Source organism: Zalophus californianus, chromosome 8 (assembly GCF_009762305.2).
Source record: "Zalophus californianus isolate mZalCal1 chromosome 8, mZalCal1.pri.v2, whole genome shotgun sequence".
Classification (NCBI taxonomy): Eukaryota; Metazoa; Chordata; class Mammalia; order Carnivora; family Otariidae; genus Zalophus; species Zalophus californianus.
In genome coordinates, this window is record NC_045602.1 from 42,510,684 (window position 1) to 42,537,545 (window position 26,862).

General features: G+C 34.5%; 1 long non-coding RNA gene across 2 annotated transcripts in view; it reads left to right on the plus strand.

Annotated features, from left to right (window-relative positions):
* Positions 1–26,615, plus strand: part of LOC113938616 — a 68,304-nt gene extending 41,689 nt beyond the window's left edge. For both annotated transcript variants that reach the window (XR_003524911.2, XR_003524910.2), the window contains one exon: positions 26,311–26,615. This is a non-coding gene — a long non-coding RNA (uncharacterized LOC113938616). The remainder of the gene's footprint in view (positions 1–26,310) is intronic.
* The last annotated feature ends 247 nt before the right edge of the window (positions 26,616–26,862 follow it).

Here is a 26,862-nt window from a genome sequence, read left to right on the forward strand (position 1 = left end):
AGATATTAATGGAAAAGGGTGTTAAGTAGTTAGGGTCATCTAAAAAAATAAATTTAATGTCCCCTGTCTTACCTACCATGTAATGTTGTTGGCTCTGTTACCTCTGGTAGTATAGGAATGCCATTATACTTGCCCTAAAATACTGTGTTTCTTAATTTTTTTCACCATAGAAGAATACTTATATAAACCATTAAGAAAATGAAAAATGGGGAAGAGGTACATCTTACAGGAATAAACCTGTAAGAGTAACCTGAGAAGTAAAGGAATCTTGATAAACCAAAGCTTATATTAAACACATATATTATCAAATGCCAATTAATGTGAAAAAAGGAAGGTCCTGGAATCAGACTAAGGATTGAGTATAAATTCTATTTAGCTTTAAATGTTCCTCTAAACACTACTTACCTGATTTGATTAAAAAAATTACAGGCAGAATTAGACTAACCATTCTAGAAGGTGGATTTTCCCATAGGCAAAACACAGAAGTAAATATTAGTAAGGATCAAATATTGTTTCACAGAAGTCAGTAGGTTCCTATTAGGAGTAAGCATATTTTGCTCTCATCTCAAGAATGAGTATTATTATTAATAATATTATTTTCTTGATAACAAAAATGTGTCTAAGCAGAAAATCTAGAAACAAACCTGTCGTTTGTTTAAATCATAAAGTGAGGATTGGGCTTCTGGTGTATAGCCACACCAACCAGTTTATGAGTGACAGTTCCAGTTCAGGCCTGTTGCCCTGGAGTAATCATCCATAGTACTGTCTTTCATTCTCAAGTGTTTTGAAATGATCAAAATCAAGTGGAATGAAATTACACAGTTCTGCTGGCTGTGGGGGAGAAAATCTGTTATCTAAGTAAACTAGTCTACCAAGAAGATTGAAAATCAAACATACATGGATTAGTCACAGGAGTATTCTGACTCTTTAAGAATTTAAGGTAAATTGGGGGTGGGTGTTATACTTAAGTCAGTGAAAAAAAATGAAAAAAAAAAAGAAAGAAAGAAATGGGACAGAGCAGGTAAGCAGGAGGTGGCAGAGATAAATTCCAGAGGCACTGGAAAGACATCTGCTATGGTTTTAATTGAATTCTCAATGCAAAATTACATGGGCAAGCCAGGATCATTTAAAGAATAAATAGAAATAAGTAGCTCTTTTAGTCTTTGCTGTTCTTCTCAATAAATTACTTGACTTAGAAAAACTAAACTAAACTAATTTGGCAGCAGTTGAACAACATCTGGGGAATTTCATTTTGGCCACAAGTTAAAATAAACCAAAAAGAAATATGTAAACATCATAAAAGCAATGCAATATGATGCTCAGATTTTCAGAAGCAATAATTTAATTGATGTAAAAAAAAGGTTTAAGCACTGAAAACCTAGTTAAATTGTAAGCATGGCATTTTTAGAGTCATGCTGACAAACCAATGTGGTTTTCTGAGTTCATAAATACAATGACAATGCTATTTAAAACCATAACATTTGAACAAAAAGAAGTATGAATTAAACTCACTTTAGATTGCTATGGATTGAAAGTTCATGTCTCCTTTAAATTCACATGTTGAAGCCCTAACCTCTAATTTGATGGCATTTGGAGATGGGAACTTTGGAGGTGATTATGGTTAGATAAGGTCAGAAGGTGGGGCTCTCATAATGGGATTAGTGCCCTTTTAAAAAGAGTAAGAGCCATGTTAGCACACAGATAGAAAGGGGAAGTCTACAAGCCAGGGAGAGTCTCACCAGAAACTATAGATAGTACCCTGATCTTGGGCTTCCAGTGTCCGGAACTATAATAAATAAGTGTTGTTTAAACCATGCGTCCATGGTACATGGACTTGTGATAGCAGCTTGAGCTAACTAAAACATGGGTATTCAAATAGTACCTACTTATATATAGTGGCCTGCTGTCATGTACATTTGTACCATGTGGCTGCAGACAGCCAAAGTTTAGGATCATTATGTGGGCATTTCATAGTACCAAATTTAATTTCCTTAAGAGGAAGATTTTTATCAATGAAATCTGCTGATAGTAGATTTCCACAGTTTAAGAAATAACCATTTATTTATAAATTAAATATCTTAAATGAATAAGAAAAGTAATTTACCAAAGATATTAAAGAAGGGAATTCTATGTTGAGTGGAAGACAGATTAGACCACAAGAAGCCTGGGATAGCATTCAATTAAATTGATAGTGTGAGATTTGTGTTTTTGGCTTGGCTTAAATAAAACACTGCATTTCCATTTTAAGTGTGTGTTTATATTGATATCAAACTTACTCATCATCTCTAAGTCATGTATATGATTGCAGTCAAATGTATGTTCTATAATACTATAACCACAGCACTCAGTCACTGATATCAATTTATAGGAATGGGGCACAACTATCCTTTAATTGACACATCATCATATAGCACTTATTTGTAATAAATAATATTTTTAGCTAACACAATTTTATACTCCCTGCTAATAGATACTGATAGTTTCCACATTGTGAGTGCAGTTTCCCAGTCTGTACCTCTCAGGAAACTTGAAATCACGATTCCCCTCACCTCTCTTCCCAATCATTCAAACTCTGCAAAAATTGTTCCCCATTCTTTGTAGAACAGAAGGATAGATAAAGATACTGTTGATGTAGCCTATATGTAGTGTCCTCTCAACAAACGTAAGGAGGAAACAGAAAATACTCAGCATAATAAATATTCTTCCCCCTCTTGATTATTGTTTGTTTGAAATTCCTGAAAAAAAAATCATGCCTTCAATGGATGGTATATTGATATGTATACTTAGGATCATTATGGTTAATATAGCTTCTGAATGGCTAAATTTGATGCTGAATTGCATTCAAGGAAATAAATGCATTAATCTCCATGAAAATGTTCTTTACTTAAGAATCTTATTATCCATTTCCAATTAAATAGGAGATTTCTAAATGAGAATACTATAGATATTTGACTTTGGATTTTAATATCAATGAACAAAAATTTTCCTTTATTCTTCCTTCTTTCATAATAGTTGACTAGATTGATCCTCAGGATCTTCAATTTAAACTCTTGCTATTCTAATTAGCTGTATCTGTAGAGTTATTTATCACCAACTTGCCAAGATCTAAATAAGTCAACCATATCTTTCTTCCCCATACTTTACCTGTTACTCTGTTTCCTTGAAGCATGTTCTTAATTTTTCCCAGATACCTAATGTCCTCATTTACCTTCTGAATACCTAGAATTACTGACTGATTTTCCCACCATGGGCTCACTCATCATAATTGGTCTTAAATACTTCCAAAATACACTTTCCAGGGGACAATAAAACTTTCACTACAGGATCAGTACAAAAATGCTCAACTAGATTTAAATGGGAAAAGTTTTAAAATTGGAGTTTTTACTCTGTATAACTATCTATTTACAAGGTTTTTTTTTTGTATGTTTGTTTGTTTTTTGATGTAGTGGTCCATGATTCATTGTTTGCGAAAACACCCAGTGCTCCATGCAATACGTGCCCTCCTTAATACCCATCACCGGGCTAACCCATCCCCCCACCATCTAAAACCTTCAGTTTGTTTCTCAGAGCCCATAGTCTCTCATGGTTCGTCTCCCCCTCTGATTCTCACCCCCATTCTTCCCCTCCTGCTATCTTCTTCTTCTTCTTTTTTTTTTTTTTTTAACATATAATGTATTATTTGTTTCAGAGGTACAGGTCTGTGATTCATCAGTCCTACACAATTCACAGCGTTCACCATAGCACATACCCTCCCCAATGTCTATCACCCAGCCACCCCAACCCTCTCACACCCCCACTACTCCAGCAACCCTGTTTGTTTCCTGAGATTAAGAATTCCTCATATCAGTGAGATCATATGATACTTGTCTTTTTCTGATTGACATATTTTGCTTAGCATAATACCCTCTAGTTCCATCCACGTCATTGCAAATGGCAAGATTTCATTCCTTTTGATGGCTGCATAATATTCTATTGTGTATATATACCATTTTTCTTTATCCAATTATCTGTTGATGGACATCTTGGCTCTTTCCAAAGTTTGGCTATTGTGGACATTGATGCTATAAACATCAGGGTGCATGTACCCCTTCAGATCACTACATTTGTATCTTTGGGGTAAATACCCAGTAGTGCAATTGTTGGGTCGTAGGGTAGCTCTATTTTCAACTTTTTGAGGAACCTCCATACTGTTTTCCAAAGAGGCTGCACCAGCTTGCATTTCCACCAACAGCGTAGGAGGGTTCTCCTTTCTCCACATCCCCGCCAACATCTGTCGTTTCCTGACTTGTTAATTTTAGCCATTCTGACTGGTGTGAGGTGGTATCTCATTGAGGTTTGGATTTGGATTTCCCTGATGCTGAACAATGTTGAGCACTTTTTAATGTGTCTGTTGCCCATTTGGATGTCTTCTTTGGAAAAATGTGTTTATGTCTTCTGCTCATGTCTTGATTGGATTATTTGTTCTTTGGGTGTTGAGTTTGATAAGTTCTTTATAAATTTTGGATACTAGCCCTTTATCTGAAATGTCATTTGCAAATATCTTCTCCCATTCTGTCAGTTGTCTTTTGGTTTTGTTGACAGTTTCTTTTGCTGTCCAAAGCTTTTTATCTTGATGAAATCCCAATAGTTCATTTTGCCCTTGCTTCACTTGCATTTGGCGATGTTTCTAGGAAGAAGTTGCTGTGGCTGAAGTCGAAGAGGTTGCTGCCTGTGTTCTCCTTTGGGATTTTGATGGACTCCTGTCTCATGTTTAGGTCTTTCAACCGTTTGGAGTCTATTTTTGTGTGTGGTGTAAGGAAATAGTCCAGTTTCATTCTTCTGTATGTGGCTGTCCAATTTTCCCAACACCATTTGTTGAAGAGACTATCTTTTTTCCACTGGACATTCTTTCCTGCTTTGTCAAAGATTAGTTGACCATAGACTTGGGGGTCCATTTCTGGGCTCTCTATTCTGTTCCACTGACCTATATGTTGTTTTTGTGCCAGGACCATGCTGTCTTGATGATGACAGCTTTGTAATAGAGCTTGAAGTCTGGAATTGTGATGCCACCAGTTTTGCTTTTCTTTTTCAACATTCCTCTGGCTATTCGGGGCCTTTTCTGGTTCCATACAAATTTTAGGATTATTTGTTCCATTTCTTTGAATAAAGTTGATGGTATTTTGATAGGGATTGCATTAAATGTGTAGATTGCTCTAGGTAGCATTGACATCTTCAACAAAATATTTGTTCTTCCAATCCCTGGGCATGGAATGTTTTTCCATTCCTTTGTGTCTTCCTCAATTTCTTTCATGAGTATTTTATAGTTTTCTGAGTACAGATCCTTTGTCTCTTTGGTTAGATTTATTCCTAGGTATCTTGTGGTTTTGGGTGCAATTGTAAATGGGAACAACTCCTTAATTTCTCTTTCTTCAGTCTTGTTATTGGTGTATAGAAATGCCACTGATTCCTGTGCATTGATTTTATACCCTGCCACTTTACTGAATTCCTGTATGATTTCTAGCAGTTCTGGGGTGGAGTCTTTTGGAATTTCCACATAAAGTATCATATCATCTGCAAAGATTGAGAGTTTGACTTCTTCTTTGCCAATTCGGATGCTTTTTATTTCTTTTTGTTGTCTGATTGCTGTGGCTAGGACTTCTAGTACTATGTTGAATAGCAGTGGTGACAGTGGACATCCCTGCCATGTTCCTGACCTTAAGGGGAAAGCTCTCAGTTTTTCTCCATTGAGAATGATATTCACTGTGGGTTTTCATAGGTGGCTTTTATGATATTGAGGTTTGTACCCTCTATCCCTACACTCTGGAGAGTTTTAATCAAGAAAGGATGCTGTACTTTCTCAAATGCTTTTTCTGCATCTATTGAGGGGATCATATGGTTCTTGTTCTTTTTTTTTATTAATGTATCATATCACATTGATTGATTTGTGGATGTTGAACCAACCTTGCAGCTCAGGAATAAATCTCACTAGTTTGTGGTGAATAATCCTTTTAATGTACTGTTGGATCCTATTGGCTAGTATTTTGGTGAAAATTTTTGCATCCATGTTCATCAGGGATATTGGTCTGTAATTCTCCGTTTCGATGGGGTCTTTGTCTGGTTTGGGGATCAAGGTAATGCTGGGCTCATAAAAAATTAGTTTGGAAGTTTTCCTTCCATTTCTATTTTTTGGAACAGTTTCAGAAGAATAGGTATTAATTCTTTAAATGTTTGGTAGAATTCCCTTGGGAAGCCATCTGGCCCTGGGCTCTTGTTTTTTGGTAGATTTTAAATTATTGCTTCAATTTCCTTACTGGTTATTGGTTTGTTCAGGTTCTCTATTTCTTCCTGGTTCAGTTTTGGTAGTTTATACATCCCTAGGAATGCATCCATTTCTTCCAGATTATCTAATTTGCTGGCATAGAGTTGCTCATAATATGTTCTTATAATTGTTTGTATTTCTTTGGTGTTGGTTGTGATCTCTCCTCTTTCATTCATGATTTTATTTTTTTGGGTCCTTTCTCTTTTCTTTTTGATAATCTAGCCAGGGGTTTATCAATCTTATTAATTCTTTCAAAGAACCAGCTCCTAGTTTCGTTTATCTGTTCTACTGTTCTTTTGGTTTCTAGTTCATTGATTTCTGCACTGATCTTTATTATTTCTCTTCTCCTGCTGGGTTTAGGCTTTATTTGCTGTTCTTTCTCCAACTCCTTCAGGAGTAGGGTCAGGTTGTGTATATGAGACCTTTCTTGTTTCTTGAGAAAGGCTTGTATTGCTATATAATTTCCTCTTAGGACTGCCTTTGCTGCCTCCCAAAGATTTTGAACAGTTGTGTTTTCATTTTCATTTGTTTCCATGAATGTTTTTAATTCTTCTTTAATTTCCTGGTTGACCCATTCATTCTTTAGTAGGATGCTCTTTAGCTTCCATGTATTTGAGTTCTTTCCAGCTTTCCCCTTGTGATTGAGTTCTAGTTTCAAAGCATTGTGGTCTGAAAATATGCAGGGAATGATCCTAATTTTTGGTACCGGTTGAGACCTGATTTTTGACCTAGGATGTATCTATTCTGGATAATGTTCCATGGGCACTAGAGATGAATGTGTGTTCTGTTGCTTTGGGATGGAATGTTCTGAATATATCTGTGAAGTCCATTTGGTCCAGTGTGTCATTTAAAGCCTTTAATTCCTTGTTGATCTTTTGCTTAGATGATCTGTCCATTTCAGGGAAGGGGGTGTTAAAGTCCCCTACTATTATTGTATTGTTGTTGATGTGTTTCTTTGCTTTTGTTATTAATTGCCTTATATAATTGGCTGCTCCCCTGTTAGGGGCATAGATATTTACAATTGTTAGATCTTCTTGTTGGATAGACCCTTTAAGTAGGATATAGTGTCCTTCCTCATCTCTTATTATAGTTTTTGGTTTAAAATCTAATTTGTCTGATATAAGGATTGCCACCCCAGCTTTCTTTTGTTGTCCATTAGCATGGTAAATGGTTTTCCACCCCTTCACTTTCAATCTGGAGGTGACTTTGGGTCTAAAATGAGTCTCTTGCAGGCAGCATATCGATGGGTCTTGTTTTTTTTTTTTTTTTTATCCAATCTAACACCTTGTGTCTTTTGATTGGGGCTTTTAGCCTATTTACATTTAGGGTAACTACTGAAAGATATGAATTTAGTACCATTGTATTGCCTGTAAGGTGACTGTTACTGTATATTGTCTCTATTCCTTTCTCGTCTGTTACTTTTAGGCTCTCTCTTTGCTTCGACGACCCCTTTCAATATTTCTTGTAGGGCTGGTTTTGTGTTTGCAAATTCTTTTTGTTTTCGTTTGTCCTGGAAGCTATTTATCTCTCCTTCTACTTTCAATGACAGCCTAGCTGGGTATAGTATTCTTGGCTGCATATTTTTCTCGTTTAGTGCTCTGAATATGTCACGCCAGTCCTTTCTGGCCTGCCAGGTCTCTGTGGATAGGTCTGTTGCCAATCCAATATTTCTACCATTGTAGGTTACAGATCTCTTGTGCTGAGTGGCTTTCAGGATTTTCTCTTTGTCTCTGGGACTTGTAAGTTTTACTATTAGATGTTGGGGTGTTGACCTATTTTTACTGATTTTGAGGGGGGTTCACTGTGTCTCCTGGATTTTGATGCCTGTTTTCTTCCCCAAATCAAGGAAGTTCTCTGGTATAATTTGCTCCAATATACCTTCTGCCCCCCCCTTCTTCTTCTGAGATCCCAATTATTCTAATATTGTTTCGTCTTATGACATCACTTATCTCTCAAATTCTCCCCTCGTGATCCAGTAGTTGTTTATCTCTTTCGCTCAGCTTCTTTATTCTCCATCATTTGGTCTTCTAGATCACTAATCCTCTCTTCTGCCTAATTTATCCTAGTAGTTAGAGACTCCATTTTTTATTGCACCTCATTAATAGCCTTTTTGATTTCGACTTGGTTAGATTTTAGTTCTTTTATTTCTCCAGAAAGGGTTTTTCTAGTATCTTCCATGCTTTTTTCAAGCCCAGCTAGTATCTTTATAATTGTCATTCTGAACTCTAATTCAGACATCTTACTAATGTCCATATTGATTAGGTCCCTGGCAGTCGGTACTCCCTCTTACTCTTTTTTTTGAGGTGAGTTCTTCCGTCTTGTCATTTTGTCCAGAGGAGAATAGATGAGTGAGAGAACAAAATACTAACAGGGTAACAACAGCCCCAGAAAAATATACACTAAAATCAGAAGAGACCCGAAACCAGGGGGAAATAAAGGGAAAGAAAGAAAGAAAGAAAAAAAAAAGAACATGATCAAATATGATTAGGCTGGTGAATAGATCAGTGCCACACACTAGATTTTGGGCATATTTTGGTCTTTTAGAAGAAACTGCCTCTGAAAATTTTAAAGAAAGAAAAACTTATATATGTACAAAAATATGGGTAAATACAATGAAGGGATGGAATATGACTGTAAACTTGAAAATTATTAAAGATTTTATAAAAGGAATTGATAAGATAATAAGCTGGTTCAAAAAAGAAAGAAGAGAAATTAAAAAAAAAAAAAAAAAGGGGGAGAGAATGTGACCAGGCAGGAGACTAGAACAAAGCCATACACTAGAGATTTAGGGTATATTTTGGTCTATTAGAAGAAACTGTATCCCAAAATTTTAAAGAGAGAACAATTTATATATGTACAAAAAATAAGGTTAACTACAATGAAGGGATAGAATATGACTCTTCCAGAAAGTGGTCGCTTTTCTGTTCAGAGAGCTGCTGCTATTCTTTTCTTCAATCTCTTGTTGAGTTTGTAGGTGTTCAGAATGGTCTGATGGCTATCTAGCTGAATTCCTGGGACCAGACCTATTTACAAGCTTTTAATAATAATATCAGAACCTACTCTTCTTATTGATAAAAAGTAACTAGTGTCAGTAATTTGGATTTCATATTTTATTGATATCCTTGCCTGTTTTCTTGGTGACATCCGTATCCCTCATGCGTATTAGGCCTTTTTAATGGCTTGTTAAATGAAGCTAGATTTATAGGAAAATTCACTAACTCTAAACCAGCATTTTTATATTAAGAAAATGCCTCCAGGTCATTAAGTTTTGAGCACCAAATGCACTTGGGCATCAAATGCAAATGCAAGATAACAGCAGATTTTTTCTTCTTCAAAATCTATACCACTTTTTTTTTTTCATTTTATTTACTCTCTCTAATGGTAGTAAATATGGAATTGTAATGGGAATCCATGTGGTCTTTTAGACAACTCCAGGTATAGATGTTTCATTTGTATGGAAGGGAAAAAAAAAAAAATATATATATATATATATATGCATCAGTGAAGTAGGTAAGGTCCCCAGAAAAGAGTAGGTTATTTGCTTCCATGTAGGCAGTACTTCCCAGATCAGGATAAAGACATTTAGCAATCTCCATTGGATCCTTTAGATATGAGACACCTGTGCTTTCCTCTCTCTTTGATAGTTAGGAAACCTGAACATTTGATGACAAAGGGAACACATCTGGTCAGGAGTCCCACAAGGGTTGGAGTCAATGTATTTTATCCTTTAATGGTTTAACAGGTTCTACAGACTAACATTTCATATTTTCACAAGAGACAACACTAGAATGATGCTCAATAACTCCTCAACTAGTTTTCCTACTTTCATGAATGACTTGAGTTGTCAACTGAGTGACTTGGTTGTCAGAGTCTCCCACTTTGGTCTTCCATTCTTGTCCACAGAGTTCCCACATCTTTGGACTTTTTCTTGTCAATTTAACTTCCCATTCCCTCTGGGATCTATTAACTACTCTAAAAACAAAAATTGTCCCTGTTGGAGTATAAATGCATGTTAATTTATTCAGAATTATTTACGTCTCCCTGAGGTATTTAAATTTTCATAGAGAATTCCTTGGAGGGGGACAGATATTTGAAAACCATTTAAAACAACATCTGTTTTCAAAAAGATTATATTCAAATTTGAGTAACATCTAAAATAAGGTATAACATAATTAGGCTAAATTATCTTCTTTATGCTAGAAAATATTTAGAGTTTTGATGAAAAATGGCAAGTGAAGAAACCATAGGGGTAGAAAAAGAACCATTATTTTGTGGAAGATTTAGCTGTGAAATTAAAAGAAAGACAAAAAGCCACAATAGCAGGAATGCAAACAATAAGTTTATTTGACAATAAAGTGCTAACTTTCAGAGCAAGACATTTATGTTATGGAAAATAATAAATCATATTGATAGTTTGAGCTAGAATATGAAAGACCTTGAATACCACATTCCAAAATTCTTCCTTGTTTTGCCAGGAAACAGGGAATCACTGCAGGTTGTTTATGGAAAGAATGTGATTATGAAGTTTGAGACTATACTAAAGGTAGATTACTGGGTTGATTGATGGCATTAAAGAAAGTGTCAGTAAAACACACACAGAATTTGAGGATGATGTCCATGAGAAAGAAAAGTTACAGAAATATTTTTATGGGCAAGTGAATAAGATTTGTTATTTTTCTAGCTTACAGGACTTGAATAATAATATATACTTAATTTAAACTCTGAAGTTGAGAAATTGAGGACATTTTGAGAGGTACAGAATTGGGCAGGGGAGGGAAAGAAGAACAACAAATTCATTTTAGATAAGATAGTGGGGCATAGTGATTTACACAATTCCTAGTACATTACTGCTGTGCAAATATCTGATACATAAATCTATAAAGAAGTTTGCAGGAGAAGGAAATATGATTTGGGATATTGCAAATATCCAAATATTGAAAATATCTCCTTACATGGGAAGGGAGGGCAGGGATATGACAAATATCCTCAATATTACAAATATCCCAATATTACAAATATGCCCTTACATGGGAAGGCAGGGCTGGAGAGACATGTATTAGGAAATCATCCACATGACAATAATTAGAAGTACTAGTTAAGCCAAAGAATGATAAAACCCAAAGGAAGTCTTTGGTATAGCAGACCTGGTGGGTATTTTTAATTAGTAGAAGTTTCCAGGCCATCACTTTACCCAGTGATATATAGAAAATAAGCAATTTCATAATTTCATATTAATCTTACAAGTAAAACTGATCTTTATACCGCCTTCATGATGTGGGTGAAAAAACTTTTTAGCATTTGTAGGGACCATGGGTAGGCCACCCCACAATGGGCAACTTTGTTATGAACATTATTTTGAGTTAAAAGCAATCAAAACCCAGCAGATTCAGGAAAAGTTCTTTATGCCCCCGCCAACTGCCTGCTTATAGCAGGAGAAAAGCTATTAATAGAGATTCCTCTTTACCTACAAAACTTACCTACATAATAGGACAAATTTTGTTTTCTAAACATCTCCTTTCACCTTCCTGCTGAGGGTATTTCTCCCCTTTGTATCCTCAGACTTCTACCCTTCTCCTTAGCTCATATAAGCATCATGTCACCTCACTGTTTTTGGAATTTCCATGTCTCTGTGGATTCCCCCATACATATGCTATTAAATTTGATTTTCTCCTGTTAATCAGTCTCAATCTTATTCTTAGTCCAGCTAGAAGGACCTTGAAGGGTGGAGGAAATAATCCTTCCCCAACACATTCTGTAGCTCTTTTCTTTAATAAACTTTTTATTTTTTAATTTTTATTGTTTTAACAAATATATATTTCTTAAATATTTTATTTATTTGACAGAGAGAGACATAGCAAGAAAGGGAACACAAGCAGGGCAAGTGGGAGAGGGAGAAGCTGGCTTCCCACGGAGCAGGGAGCCCAATGCAGGACTCCATCCCAGGACCCTGAGATCATGACCTGAGCTGAAGGCAAATGCTTAATGACTGAGCCACCCAGGCATCCCAATAAACTTTTTATTTTATAAGGGTTTACGATTTACTGAAAAATTGAAAGCATAGTACATTTGTCACAATTAATGAACCAATAATGATGCAGTGTTGTTAATTAATGCCCATATTTTATTTAGATTTCTTAGTTTTTACCTAATATTCATTTTCTTGCCTAGGATCCCTTTTAGGATATCACATTACATTTAGTCATCATGTCTCTTTTGACCCCTCTTGGTTGTGACAGCTTCTCATGCTTTCCTGGTTTTTTATGACCTTGGTAGTTTTGAGGAGTTCTGGTTAAATATCGTGTAAAATGTCCATTTATTGAGATTTTTCTGATGTTTTTATCATGGTTAGACTTGGGTTATATGTTTTGAGGAGAAAGACCACAAAGGTAAATTTTATTTTCATCTCATCATATCAATATTATTTCATTGTTGATACTAACCTTGATCATTTGGTTGTGAGAGTGTCTGTCAGGTTTCTCTACTATAAAAACTTATTCTCCTTTCCCCCCTTCTCTACCTCTTTATAATTTTCTAAAGCTCACAGATGTTACTTATCCATTGTGATTTGGAAATAATGCACTCACAATATCCACAGTTTCTTACATGTCTGCCCTCTTCCCAAACTGTAACACACAATATAGAGGGACACTTAAATAAACAAAATTTTAAAATTTACACTATGTGAGTTGCAATGTTAGGGATATTATGTGGGATCAAATGGTTAGGCACGTACACATACATACCTACTTTTCTAAAGACATATTTATCCCTGGATGAGATTTGAGATTTAGGAAATAGCACGGTGATTCTCAAATTTGCCAGTATGTTAAATCACCTAGAGATCATTAAAAACTACTGATGGCTGGGTCCTATCCCCAAAGATTCTCATTTCATTGGCCTGAGGTTTTTCCTGAGTATCAGGGTATTTAAAAACCTTCTCTGGTAATTCCAGTGTATACAATCAAGTATGAGATCCACTAGCCTGGAGCAATTACTATGGTCAATTTGCTTTGCCAGCTGTAACAACAGTTAGTTACAGCAAAGAGTGAGTAATTGGGGAGGGGTGTTATATTGTTATTCTATTAAGAACACTTTGGCTCAATCAAGGGAGGCTATAGAATACACCTTAAAAATGCACTTTAATTACATGTCAATTATTTGTGAATATATCTCAATAAAAATCAGTCATTCAATGAACACTCTAAAACCTAACATCCTTTACTACAAATTCTAAGAAACCATAAGACCACTTCTCTGAAAAAAAAATTTTCAATATGGAAAAATTGATAAAAAGTAGTATGGTATGCCTGTCATTATGAACATTTTAAGAAGTAGATTTTTGTGTACACACTAGAGAAAAAAAGTGAAAATAATAATCAGAGAAGTAGGGGGTGGCTCAATGATACCCAGAAATGGTGTGATTTAGTATATATACCCAAAGAAATATATACCAAAACAAAAATCATGTCAACTTTTTGATACTCTTGATAAAAGATAATGCCATATGAATAATTTGTAGGAGGAGCTTATAAAGTTATTTTATGTACACTTAAATTATAGTTAGAGTAGTATCAGAGGTTTACTACTAATAAGCCTCTTAAACCAACAAATCTAAACAGAAAAAAATCTGTTAGCAGACTATAGAAGATTTTTTTTTATTTTTACCAGAAAACTCTCCTCCTGTTCTTAACTGGATGTCAGGACTACTGTCAGAGAGCAGAACCTTATTGGTTGACAACAGTCCTCAAACTGAGCTAATTCAGCTCCATGGAATAGCAAACCATACTTAGAAAGCATGCCAGTACATGTCTTAATTGGAGTAGCAAGTGTTTATCCACACATCACTTCTGAGGGACAACTATCTGGGTAACTTTGGGTTCTCTATTATTTTCAGACAATAGAGTTAAGAATTATTCTTTTCTAAGACCATTCCACTATTTAGAATAGCTATTAATGTAAGGCCACAAAAGAGACAAAATGAAAAATTGCAATGTACTTGTTTTTTATTATTTTCTGATTAAAACTCTGAAATTTTAGAGCTAGTTTTTCTAAAGCCATCACAATTTAAAAATACATAATGTCGCTTTCAGTCTAAGATCACTGACACCACCATACATGTACACACACAAACCTCTTTTCAAATGCATTTCTTAGGTTAATGAAAAAAGAAATGATTTATGGACTATCTGAAAATGAATTATAGTGAGAGCACTACACAATAAAAACAGAGAATTGGGCTAAGAAATAAGTTTGAAGATGAGGCATATCTTTAAAAAGTTACTAGAATATAAAAGAGATTGAAAATAAACTAATAAGCAATCTTAAGCAGCAAGAAAAGAACATCACAATAAATATTATGAAAAAAATGAATTAATAAAGATAAAGAAAATGATGAACCAGACAGATAATAATAAAGTTTATGCTGGGTTGGAGAAATATATCTATCTGTCTTCAGAAAGAGTAATGCAAATCACTAAAAATAACAATGACAATATATAAAAGATAAAGAATGAGAGAGTAGCATAACACAGAAACATAGAAGACTTACAAAATTATAAATCTGGAAATCTTGACTAATTTTTAGGGGGGAGGGATCATGCAGCATAAAATTACTCAAGAACAGTTACAGAACCTGAAGGGATGATTTCATAGACTTAAAAAACTTTAAAGGCTATCAACGATCTGCCTCCAAATAAGGTAAATCTATTGATGAATTCTACCAAACTTTCAAGAAAATATTTCCTATGATATGTAAACATTCCAAGATCACAGTAAAAGATAGATAACTGTTTGAATCAGTCCTTGATGGTACGGTACCCCTAATACCCACAGTTGGACAAGGTGAATATAAAATTAATCTGTACATCGTGATACTATGAAGTATCATTACTTTAAAGTAAATTATAAATTTAATTAAAGCCTTAGCATATAAAGCCTAGTTATAATTATGCATAAAGTATCATGACCAAGTAGAATTTGTCCTAGGAATATAATAATTAATAGATCAACTGATATATTATCATAATTAATTGAATCAAATCATAACCCTATGATTTTATTATTCGATGATGGAAAATAATTTTCAGTTATACATTAGGTTGTGATTTAAAAAAAAGCACAAGTTAAGTATAAACACCTAGAAGAAATGGGCGCCTGGGTGGCTCAGTCGGTTAAGCGTCTGCCTTCGGCTCAGGTCATGATCCCGGGGTCCTGGGACCGAGTTCCATGTCAGGCTCCCTGCTCAGAGGGGAGTCTGCTTCTCCCTCTCCCTCTGCCTGCCGCTCCCCCTGCTTGTGCACGCTCTCTGACAAATACATAAATTAAAAAAAAAAAAAAACCTATAAAAAACCTATAAAACCTTAAAAAATAATTAATACAGGGAAACTACTGAAGTATTCCTTTTACAGTTAAAAATAAGACCAGAAAGATGGATCAAGCGTATGTTGCGTTAAGTGAGATAAGTCAGACTGAGAAAGATAAATAACATAAAATTGCACTCATATGTAGAATCTAAAAAACCAAAACAAATGAATAAGCAAACAGACATAAAATGTTAATCAGACCTGTAAATGCAGAGAATAAACTGATAATTGCTGGAAAGAGAGGGGTGGGGAGGGGCAAAATAGGTGAAGGCAACTGGGAGATACAGGTTGCAGGTTACGGAATGAGTAAGTCGTGGGAATATAAGGCACAGCATAGGGAAGATTAGTCAATGACACCGTAATAGTGCTGCATGGTGACAGGTGCTGAATACAGATACCATAATGTAGAGAGATGTTGAATTACTATGTTCTACACCTGAAACTAATGCCACATTGTGCGTCAACTATCCTCAAATAAAAAAAAATGAAAATAAAGATAAAATATATTGAATTAGAGTACACACCACACACACACGGACAAGACCGCAATGTTCACTATCATCTGCACTAAGCAAAAGTACTATGGGGGTTCTAGCTGATTTAATAAGAAAAATAATAAGAATAATAGGATAAATAGCCACAAACAACATGATTTGCTACCAAAAACATTCATGGGAGACATTTAAACACAAAAAATAGTGACAGTAAAAAATAAGGCTTCCATATGAGATTAACATATAAAAAATACATATAGTCTCCTAAATGCCAGAATGACTACAAATGTATAATAGCCAAAAAGGATCACTAATAATACAAGTAACAATTCTAAAGAAACTCTGAGTAATTCAATAAGAAATGGATGAAAATCATATACAGAAACTATCAAATTTTTCAAAGGTCTTAAACTGACACCTAAATAAATATATATCTTTATCATGGTCTGGGATATCATGACTCAAATTGTCAGTCTTTTCTATGAATAAGCTATATCCCACCCAAACACTTAAAATAGATTAAAAGAAACTATTCTAAATGCAATCTAAAAGAGTAATTGTCCAAAAATAATAAACACTAATTTCAAAAAGATAAATGAGATGGGGTGAGCATAAATTTTCCCTACCAGAAATCAAAACATCAATGTACCATATAGTTAGGATAATTTAAAGACAGTTGGCTAGCAAATACGAAAAACATCATGCCCTCCATTTTCCATTACCAACAAAGTTTATGACTTATATTAAAAAGTAAAATATAAAACAAGTCATCTCACAAAGACCAAGAGACAGACAGAGGCAAAGATAGAGACAAAACAAAGAGAAGACAGAGAAATACACATCTTAAATTTTGTATGTCCTTGAAAAATCATCAAGACCCAAGTAAATAGGCATTCAAAAATCACAGTCTTCTTTTACTTTGAATTAATTCTGTGACTCCCCTTTTTTTCTAATGTATATGAGAGCAAATCTCTCTTCCTAGGAACACAAAGCAAGTTCCAGAAAAGGTTGAGGTGGTGAATCTTGGATTATACTCAATTATAAGAAAAGAAAATATAATGTAGGAAGAATTAAGATGTGATTGTCTCCACTTTTTTGCTGATTGCCAATCTGTTTTATTTATAAGGCTAGTATATCTTCCCTTATTTAAAAAAAAAAAAAAAAAGAGGCGCCTGGGTGGCTCAGTCAGTTAAGCCTCTGATTGAGGCTCATGTCCCAATCTCAGGGTCCTGGGGTCCAGCCGTGCAGGGTTCCACCCTCCATGGGGAGTCATCTTCTCCTTCTCCCTCTGCCCCTCCTCCTACTGCCCACTTGCTTTCTCTCTCAAATAAATAAATAAAATCTTTAAAAAAGAAAAAATTCCAACATGATTTTTTAAACTTTTTTAATAATACAGGAAATAAACAGTATGTTGTTACAGAACAGGGCCCAGAAACAAGTATGCATAAATGGGACTATTGCCTTCTATGTGAATTCATATATAATCACTTCAAAAAAAAAAACTGCATTTAAAATTGCTGGGATGACTGGCTCTCTATACGAAAACAATTCCTTAAATAATACTGCACATAACATGTATTACAAATAAAAATCTAATATATATTAAAATCTTTGATAGATATATTAAAGATATAAAAATTAGACATTTTGTGTTGATGTGGGAAACAAAGGAAAAGAAAAAAAAATAAATTTCCTTACTACTTAGAGCCCATTCACAAGTCAGGCAGAGTGACATTCCTCTAGGAACTCAGCTGCCTCCATTTTAATATTTTGCTAAGAGCAAAAGGCAATTTTAGCTTAACATTATTCTGAGCCCCCAGGATCCTGTAAGTCTACTTTAACATATAAAAATTCCTTTGGAAACTTCCTTTATATCTATTCCCTCAAGATGCATGTTGGCAATCATCCCCCAAGCACATGACCCACCAATATACATCTAAAGGGTCTCATAACTGAGGTTTTATTAGACAGTAATAAATGACTTTTTCCCAACAGTAGCTAGCTCCCTCAAGGTCCTGGAAATCTTGCTTCCAAAATTCCTTATAGACTTACACTATTTCTAATGCCCTCCCAACTTCAAAGTATATAATCAGCCACTCCTTGTAACCCCAATGCAGCTTTTTCTGCACACAGGTCATGTCCCTGTGCTTTAAAAAAACGACCTTTTTGCACTGAAGATGTCTCAAGAATTCTTTCTTGGCCATTGGCTCCGAACTCCAATTTCAAACCACATGATGTATAAAGGTATAGAGCATATAAAACAAAATGGAGAGAGCAACAGATTTCAGCAATAAAAGGCAAAACATTCTTTACATCTGACATCAACATAATTTTTAAACAAAAAATGATCTAGAAGAACTTGCAATATGTATTTTGAAAATAATAAATATTCATAACATAAAATAAGTTCCATAAATTACAAAAAGACAAGAAAACTATATATATATATACATATGATATAACTCAGCAACTCAGAGAAGAAATGTAAAAGACTAGTAGACTTTTGAAAAATATGCTTATTTTTTATAATGTTAAGGAAATGTGTATTTTTTAAAAAGAAGAACTAGATATAATTTTCCACTGAATTTGAAAACATTTAAACTAGCAATAATATCCTATGTTGATTTGTCATGTGGAAATTGTATTCAAATACAAGGCTGATGCAAATGTAGGCTCATAAAGAACTTTTGGAAAGCGATTTGACCATGTTTATCAAAATATGATATTCTTTGTCCCAATAATTCAAGTATAGTTATTCACTGTAATTTAATATACTCAAATGTATGCACAAAGATATTGTGCACGTGTGCTACATCACTGTTTTAATAGTAAAATACTGGTAATAATTAATAATAAGAGAATAGTTGAATATATTTGGGGATATCTACAGTAATACTTAAAATGGAACCATTACAATTAGTGAGACCCTTTAATTATGAATGTTATATTTCAGAGATTGTGATATATACCAAAAAAGTATATCCATTATAACAAAGAGGACAGTTTTTAAGATCGCTATTATAATTTTGTTAAGTCTTTGACCAGGTATTCCAAAATAGAATTGATAACATAGCATCAGGAATTGCTTTTACCAAGAATTCATAAACATTTTTGACAGAAAAGTGTTAACATTTCTGTGAATACCGTCACCATGAGGAAGTATCTGTGAACACTATCTGTTCACTGTTTAAAACATAAAGGAACCTAATGGAAATGGGGAAATTGTCTATTTATTTTTTCTTGCTAGCTTTGATATGGACTTTAATACCACTATATTTGTGATTTTGAAAAATTAAAATCAAATATAAAAAATAACTTTTAAAAATATTGAAACTACATTTAATTGACAGATAACTTTATGATTTACTGTAATTTGTTTAGAACTCTTTTTCTTTAATTTGATCATCTCTTAATCATCCTGGAATTATTTATTAAGTACACTTTGCAATATAAAAATGTAGAGATAGGTATTTTTTCCTAAGCTGTAAAAATTATAATAGTAAAGATACATTTATTTTAGGGGGAAAAACTTTATATATAAGTGATTTGAATTATATTTTGTAGGGCTTTTCTATAGTTATGAAATAAATTAATTCTTTCTCCTCCCCTTACAATTGTTTGCCTTATTATCCTGGGGAAAATAACTGAACAAAACAAAACCTCTAACAGCTAGATAAAAGAAAATTGCAGCAATTATTATCAGTTTTCACTTCCTTCTTCTCTTTGGAAAGTTTTATAAGGTGGCAGACTATCTCAATACCACATCTTTTCCAGCCTCAAAATTATAAGCTGTAAATGGTATGAATGGCTGTGATTAGTCCCAGGAAGAACTTGATGGTTTGTTCTCTCAGCCTCTTATTCTTTAGTGTATAAACTTGGTGTAGTTCTCTGTGTGTTTTAGCATTAAATTTTTGACATGCCAGAAATGTTTTTCTTCTTTGATTATGCTAGAAGAAAGCAGTAACATTAAATAAGGCTTTCCATTAGTCTTTTCCAATCAATAAAAATAGATGAAAACACTGACAAGAAGAGTGGTAAAGACCTTTGGTAGGAACAATGACAATCACACACTAAAGCCACTGAGTAAGTTCTGCTAGACTTGATGAAAATGGTGCAAAATTAAATGACCAAATCAAAGCTCAGGCCACAGATTCATTATATTTATGTTATAAAGGCATTAAAAATGTGCAAAAGTATATATACCAAAATTATAACATTGACTTTCTGGGTGGTGGTAATACAGATAGTTAGAGATAGAAATAGAGATAGAGACATAGTATCTACAATTTCTTGCGACAAATATGTCTTTTTTATAACTAAAAATATAATTCTAAATCATTTGTTATTAGGTGATTGCCAATTGAAATAATATAATACCACTACACACCAATTACAATGGCTAGAATTATTATTTTTTTAAATGCCAAATGCTGGTGCAGATGCAGAACAAAAGGACCTTTCAGTTAATGCTGATGGGCACACAAATGGCAATGCCACTTTGAAGACTGCTTGAGAATTTCTTACAAAGCTAAACATAATTTTTACCTTAGGATCCAGCAATCCCATCATAGGTATTTATCCCCCTAATTTGCAAATTTTGGTAACATAAACTTTGCATGTGAATGTTTATAGCAGCTGGAAGCAACCAAGATGCCCTTCAAAGGGTGATTGGATAAACAAACTGCGGTACATCTATACAATGTAATGTATTCGACAATAAAAAGGAACAAGCTATCAGGCTATGAAAAGGCATCATTGAAACTTAATGCATATTGCTGAGCAAAAGACAGGTTGTTATAGGGGCGCCTGGGTGGCTCAGGCATTAAGTGTCTGCCTTCGGCTCAGGTCACAGTCCCAGGGTCCTAGGATCGAGCCCGCATTGAGCCCCGCATCGGGCTCCCTGCTCAGCGAGAAGCCTGTTTCTCCCTCTCCTACTCCCCCTGCTTGTGTTCCCTCTCTCACTGTGTATCTCTCTGTCAAATAAATAAATAAAATCTTAAAAAAAAAGATAGGTCGTTATAGCTACATACTGTGTAATTCCAATTATACAACATTCTGGAAAGGAAAATCTAGAGACAGTGAAGAGTTAGTGGTTCTCATGGGTTCAGGTGGAAGGAGGGGGCTAAACAGGTGAAGCACAGAGGATGTGGAGTGGTGAAAACATTCTGTATGATACTGCAAGGGTAGACCCAAGAAATTATGCATTTGTCAAAACCCTTAAAACTACAGTACAAAGAGTGAAACAATGTATATATACATTAAAAACAAATTATTTTTGATGGGGTTTCCCAAGAAGGAATGCAGACTGTCACAAAAGAATCTAACTGAATTACAAAATGTGTGAAACTACCTAAGTGAAGAGGGTGGGGGGAAGGTACAAACTTAAGTAAGTTTGTGCACAGATGGAGTTTATAAGATTGAAGATGAAAGGAACTACACATAAGCCCTGTACTCAGTTAATAAAGTTTCCTATTGGATGCTGAAACAATTCTGCTACTAATACTGGAACTGAACAATTTATGATGAATCACAGATGGTAGGAAAGGGAGTTTTTACAGATAAGCAAGAAGGGGAAGCTAGAATAATCTAGGTGGTAAAAAAAACTAGAGTTGGAGATAATGTAAACTCATGTTTATCTTAATATTGATACAGATGCTTACATATAGAAATATATGTTTATGTATGTGTATGTGAGTTAGTCTACACACACATATATTTTCTTACTCTTGTTTGCTGGAAAGGCCAACAAGAAACAACATAGCCATAGCAATAAAAAAATCTCGTACCCAGATCATGATTTCTACTACCATTCTCCAATAAAAGGAACCAGGGCTTCTTGGAGAAATGACTGCATACAGGACCTGGACAGAAAATAAGACAGGATGAACCTGAAGTGTCTTGAAGTGCCAGAAAGCAAGAAAGTGCTAATAATAATAATGATGATGATGATGATGCTGATGCTGGAATTATGACAAAGTGTCACAGGAGGTGACTGAAAGAGCTCTAAATGGGCAAAACTAGAACAATTTGGGCATCAAAATAAGTAAAACTATTGGATTATAAACTTTAGGATAAATGAATATTCTGGAGTCATACTGATACAAATAAATGATTGAATAAATAAATAAAGGAAGGAAAAGAGACAAATGTCTTATGCAGAAGAATTCCAAATAATTTTTGTAGGTATTCCACCCACTCCCCAGGAGGTAATAGCATAAATTCTTACTCTTCAAGTGTGGGCAGCTTATAGTAACTTATGTCCAAAGACTACTTGGAAGAAGGGGGAAAGAGTAACTTTACAGTGGAGAAACCTGAAAAACACCACCACAGCCACATGATCAAAGTAAACCTCTACAGTGACAAATCATGTTGGTAATATGTAACCTAAACATGACGTGATAAAATACTACTTCATCTCTGTGGTCTTCTTCCCCAAAGCATATGCTCTGAACTTAATCATAAGGAAATAACATCAGGCAAATTCCAATAGAGGGATATCTTATAAAATACTCAAAAAATACTCCTCAAAAATGGCAAGTTCCTCAAAAACAAGGAAACTTGGAGAAACTGTGACAGCCAAAAGGAACCTAAGGGGACATGACAGGATAGAATCCAGGAACAAAGATATTAGGTAAAATCTAAGCAAATCTGAGAAAACCAAGTTTTATTTAATAATCACATATCAATATTAGTTCATTAGTTGTGACAATATTAGTAAGATAATTCTTATCTTAGAATTAGATATTTAGAATATTAGATGATTATATATCTAGAATTAGATATTAGAATTACCTTACTAATACAGAGCTTACTATCAGATGTTAGTGATAGGAGAAACTAGGAATTCTCTACTATCTTCTCAATTCTTCTGTAAATATAAAACTCTTCTAAAAATATAGCATTTAAAAGAATGAATAGGATACATTTATCTATATCCACAAACAGAAAAAAAAAGCATCTGAAAGAATATCAATCAAGTTTCATGATGAGTACCTGATTTTTGAAGCAATTTTTCATTATTCTTATTTATCAATGATTAGACTTTTTTTCTAAACTGAATATAGAGGGGCACCTGGGTGGCTCAGATGATTAAACGTCTGCCTTCGGCTCAGGTCATGATCCCGGGATCCTGGGATCGAGTACCATATCGGGTTCCCTGTTCAGTGGGGAGTCTGCTTCTCCCTCTCCCTCTGCCATTCTCTCCACTTGTGCTCTCTGGCTCTATCGCTCTGTCAAATAAATAAATAAAATTTATTTATTTATTTATTTATTTTTAAAAGATTTTATTTATTTGAGAGAGTGAGAATGAGAGAGAGAGAGAGCACGAGAGGGAAGAGGGTCAGAGGGAGAAGCCGACTCCCCGCTGAGCAGGGAGCCCTATGTGGGACTCAATCCCGGGACTGCAGGATCATGACCTGAGCCGAAGGCAGTCACTTAACCAACTGAGCCACCCAGGCGCCCTAAATAAATAAAATTAAAAAAAAAAACTGAATATAGATTTATTTTATTATATAAACCAAGAGTATTTTTAAAAATCCTTATTTATTTATTTATTTATTTATATTTTTAAAGATTTTATTTATTTATTTAACAGAAAGAGAGAGAGAGAATGCACAAGCAGGGGGAGCAGCAGAGGGAGAGGGAGAAGCAAGCTCTCCACTGAGCAGGGAGCCCAACACAGGGCTCCATCCCAGGACCCTGGGATCATGACCTGAGCAGAAGGCAGACGCTTAACCAACTGAGCCACCCAGGCGCCCCAAAACTTTTATTTTTTAATAATCAACCAAAGAATGAACTGAGAGCACCCTCACTATACGGATGTCATTACTCCCCACTTACATTATGAGTAGGATTTTAATAACATCTGCTCAAATGCAGTGACGATGCCTCTGTGCTTTCATCTGGGGATTGCGAGGAGAGGTACAGGTACTCAAGCAGCTCTTAGGGGTACAGAAAAAAATGGTCTCAGGATTAAACTTCAAAATCTCGCAAAAAACTGGGTTTAATTTGGTGGGAATCTTCTCTGATGTTGCTTAATATAATAATGCCAAGTAAAATCTGGTCTTTAAACTGGGTGATGATGCTAAATAGACGAACTCAAATATCAACCACAAAGTCCTTTCCAAATCAATGGATTCAGTGAAGTTTAGGGAGTTGTAAACAGAGATCATTGGACTGTGCCCATTGGGAAAAATGAGTGATTTCTTAGCCACAGAGGATTAGATGTTTAGGAGGTTAGAGATTTAACTAAGCATTTTTATCTTTTGTGAAATGGATCACAGAAATGAAATAAGTAGTTATTAATTTAGATGGTATAAGAAATTGATACAATTACATAAAAAGTGAAGTACACTTAAAACACCATCTTAATAAAACTTTTATATATGTAGACTAATTATCGCATTTGATTCTCACAGCCCACTAAAATGTTTTTTGGTTAACGTTATTATCAATACCATATATAGAAGGGAAATAAGGTTCAGAGAGGCTAAATATATTGCCACAGGTCTCACAACTTGCAGTGACAAGATATGGATTTGACCTACATATTATGAATCTATGACTGGGTAGTTTTGTTTGTTTGCATGTTTTATTTTGTTTTCAGAAATTACAGTCTTCTCCCAAACCCTGAAAAAAGTACACTACAAAAGTACACTTTAAGTAGAACATACAGCCATATATTGAATTGATCCTAAATCATATCTTATGCCATGTTTTGGGTGACTGGGATGTATAATATTAGGTTGCTTAGAGGAATCTAGTAGAATTTGAATATCCAAATTAATTTTACTTACCTCAAAAAATTACACACCTTGGAAATAGTTTATATTCAACATCCAGATCACTGTTCTAATATGATTAACCTTGATTTTAGGGTAAAACCCAAAGGTTATGCACTACCTTCAAAATCAGGTTATTAGCCTCATAAAAATGCAAAGTCAAATGTATAAAAAACTGCTACTTTATGTAGGTTGTCATATGTCATAGGCAACAAACTACTGACTGAACATATGTGAATAGAATTTATTACCGGAATAAAAGAAATCCTTTAGCAAGAATAAGTGGACGCATATTCAGTGATGACAAACTCAAATTATAGGTTTGGTCAGAATTTTGAAGCATATGTGAATAAAGTACCATGCTTATAAACCTAAATTTCATCTATAATATCCCTGCCAAACCATGCTAACATTTTGTCCAGCATTTTTTCTGTTTTTTTTTTTTCTGTGTACTTCTTAAAAGCTCCAGTGGCAATACTTTCACTAAACACTTATATTTCAAATATTCAAATATATTCAAATACATTTCACTATAGTCCAAAGCTATAATTACCTTATTGAGCAGCTTTATTAGAAGATGTCAATCCATAGTTACCTACTTTCTCTTATAGCTCATTTACGTTAGAGTAAAATTTAATCCTGAGATCATCAGGGAAACCATCTTCCAAATATTTGCTGAGAGTTTGCTCTGAGCCAACAACCTCCCGAGACAAACCTTGGGGTCATTATTATGAATGAAATATAGAATCTGCTATCAGGATATTTCATCTCAATAAAGAAATCCCTACACAGTTTAGAGGAAACAAGTTATAAAACAAAAAGTCTATACCTTGTCCAAATTATCTTCACTTACGAAGTAATAAGGAAAAAATCACAAATGTATCAAAAATAAGCAAACCAAATAACAAATAAATAAATGAGTAATAACTAAGGTGTAAGGGCTCCCAATGATTCTGAAAGGATATGTTGCCCAACTTTCTGTTATTTTAAATTTTTCTTAGAGGTATTTTTAATAAAATACAATTTTATATAGACATTAATGGTTTACTTCAGTCACAGTAAGAACTCACTAATAATCATAAATAAGATTAATAGTACTAAAAGAACAATATAACCATATTGGTAGAAAAGGTAATGAGGTAGCTCACCATTATTGGTTGGTACTAGATTAGTGTCCATAAGTGAGAACATTGTTATATGTTAGTAATAATTAGTAATTACTAACCCAAAAACTAAGAAAAGATCTGACTCACAATCACCAAAAACTTGTGTAATTGAAAAGGCTTCAGCCCCTTGTGCCAGCCTAGCAGTCTTTAAGATTTAGCAAGCACTCTTAGCCTGCATGATTAACTAAACCTTTCTTTGTATATCTATAGATCATGCATTCTTTCCTAGAAAGAACAGAGCTCTTCTGCATGTCACCAGGCTCTCTTGCACAGCCTCCACCCAGGGTACCACGGAACCAGAACTTCTTGCATAACGTCCGAGCACCTAGATAACTGTGTAGCTGGCATCATGGAGTCTGCACAGAATCAAGAAATGTCACAGATTACTGCACTCCCTTAACTGATCAAACTCCTTGAAAAATCTCTGGGCCAGGCAGAAACCTCTGAGTTGGCCTTCTGACAAGAGTCTGCCTTCTTCCCAGGTGGCCGGCCTCCTGAATAAAGCTCAATTATTTTTTTCCAATCCAAACTCATCTCTTGAGTGTTGGCTTTTCAAGTGACCGGCAGCTGAACTTGGGTTTCGGTAACACAGTTTATAATAAATTGTTCATTACTGCCTGTGGGGTAACTATAATTAAAACAAAATAATCTTCCAACCCAGAAATCTCCACAAAGGTACTAGAAGAAACACCCTTACTATTGAAGCATTAAACCAAAACGTGATATGGTCAAGCAGATTTTCATAGAAATAGCTGATATAAC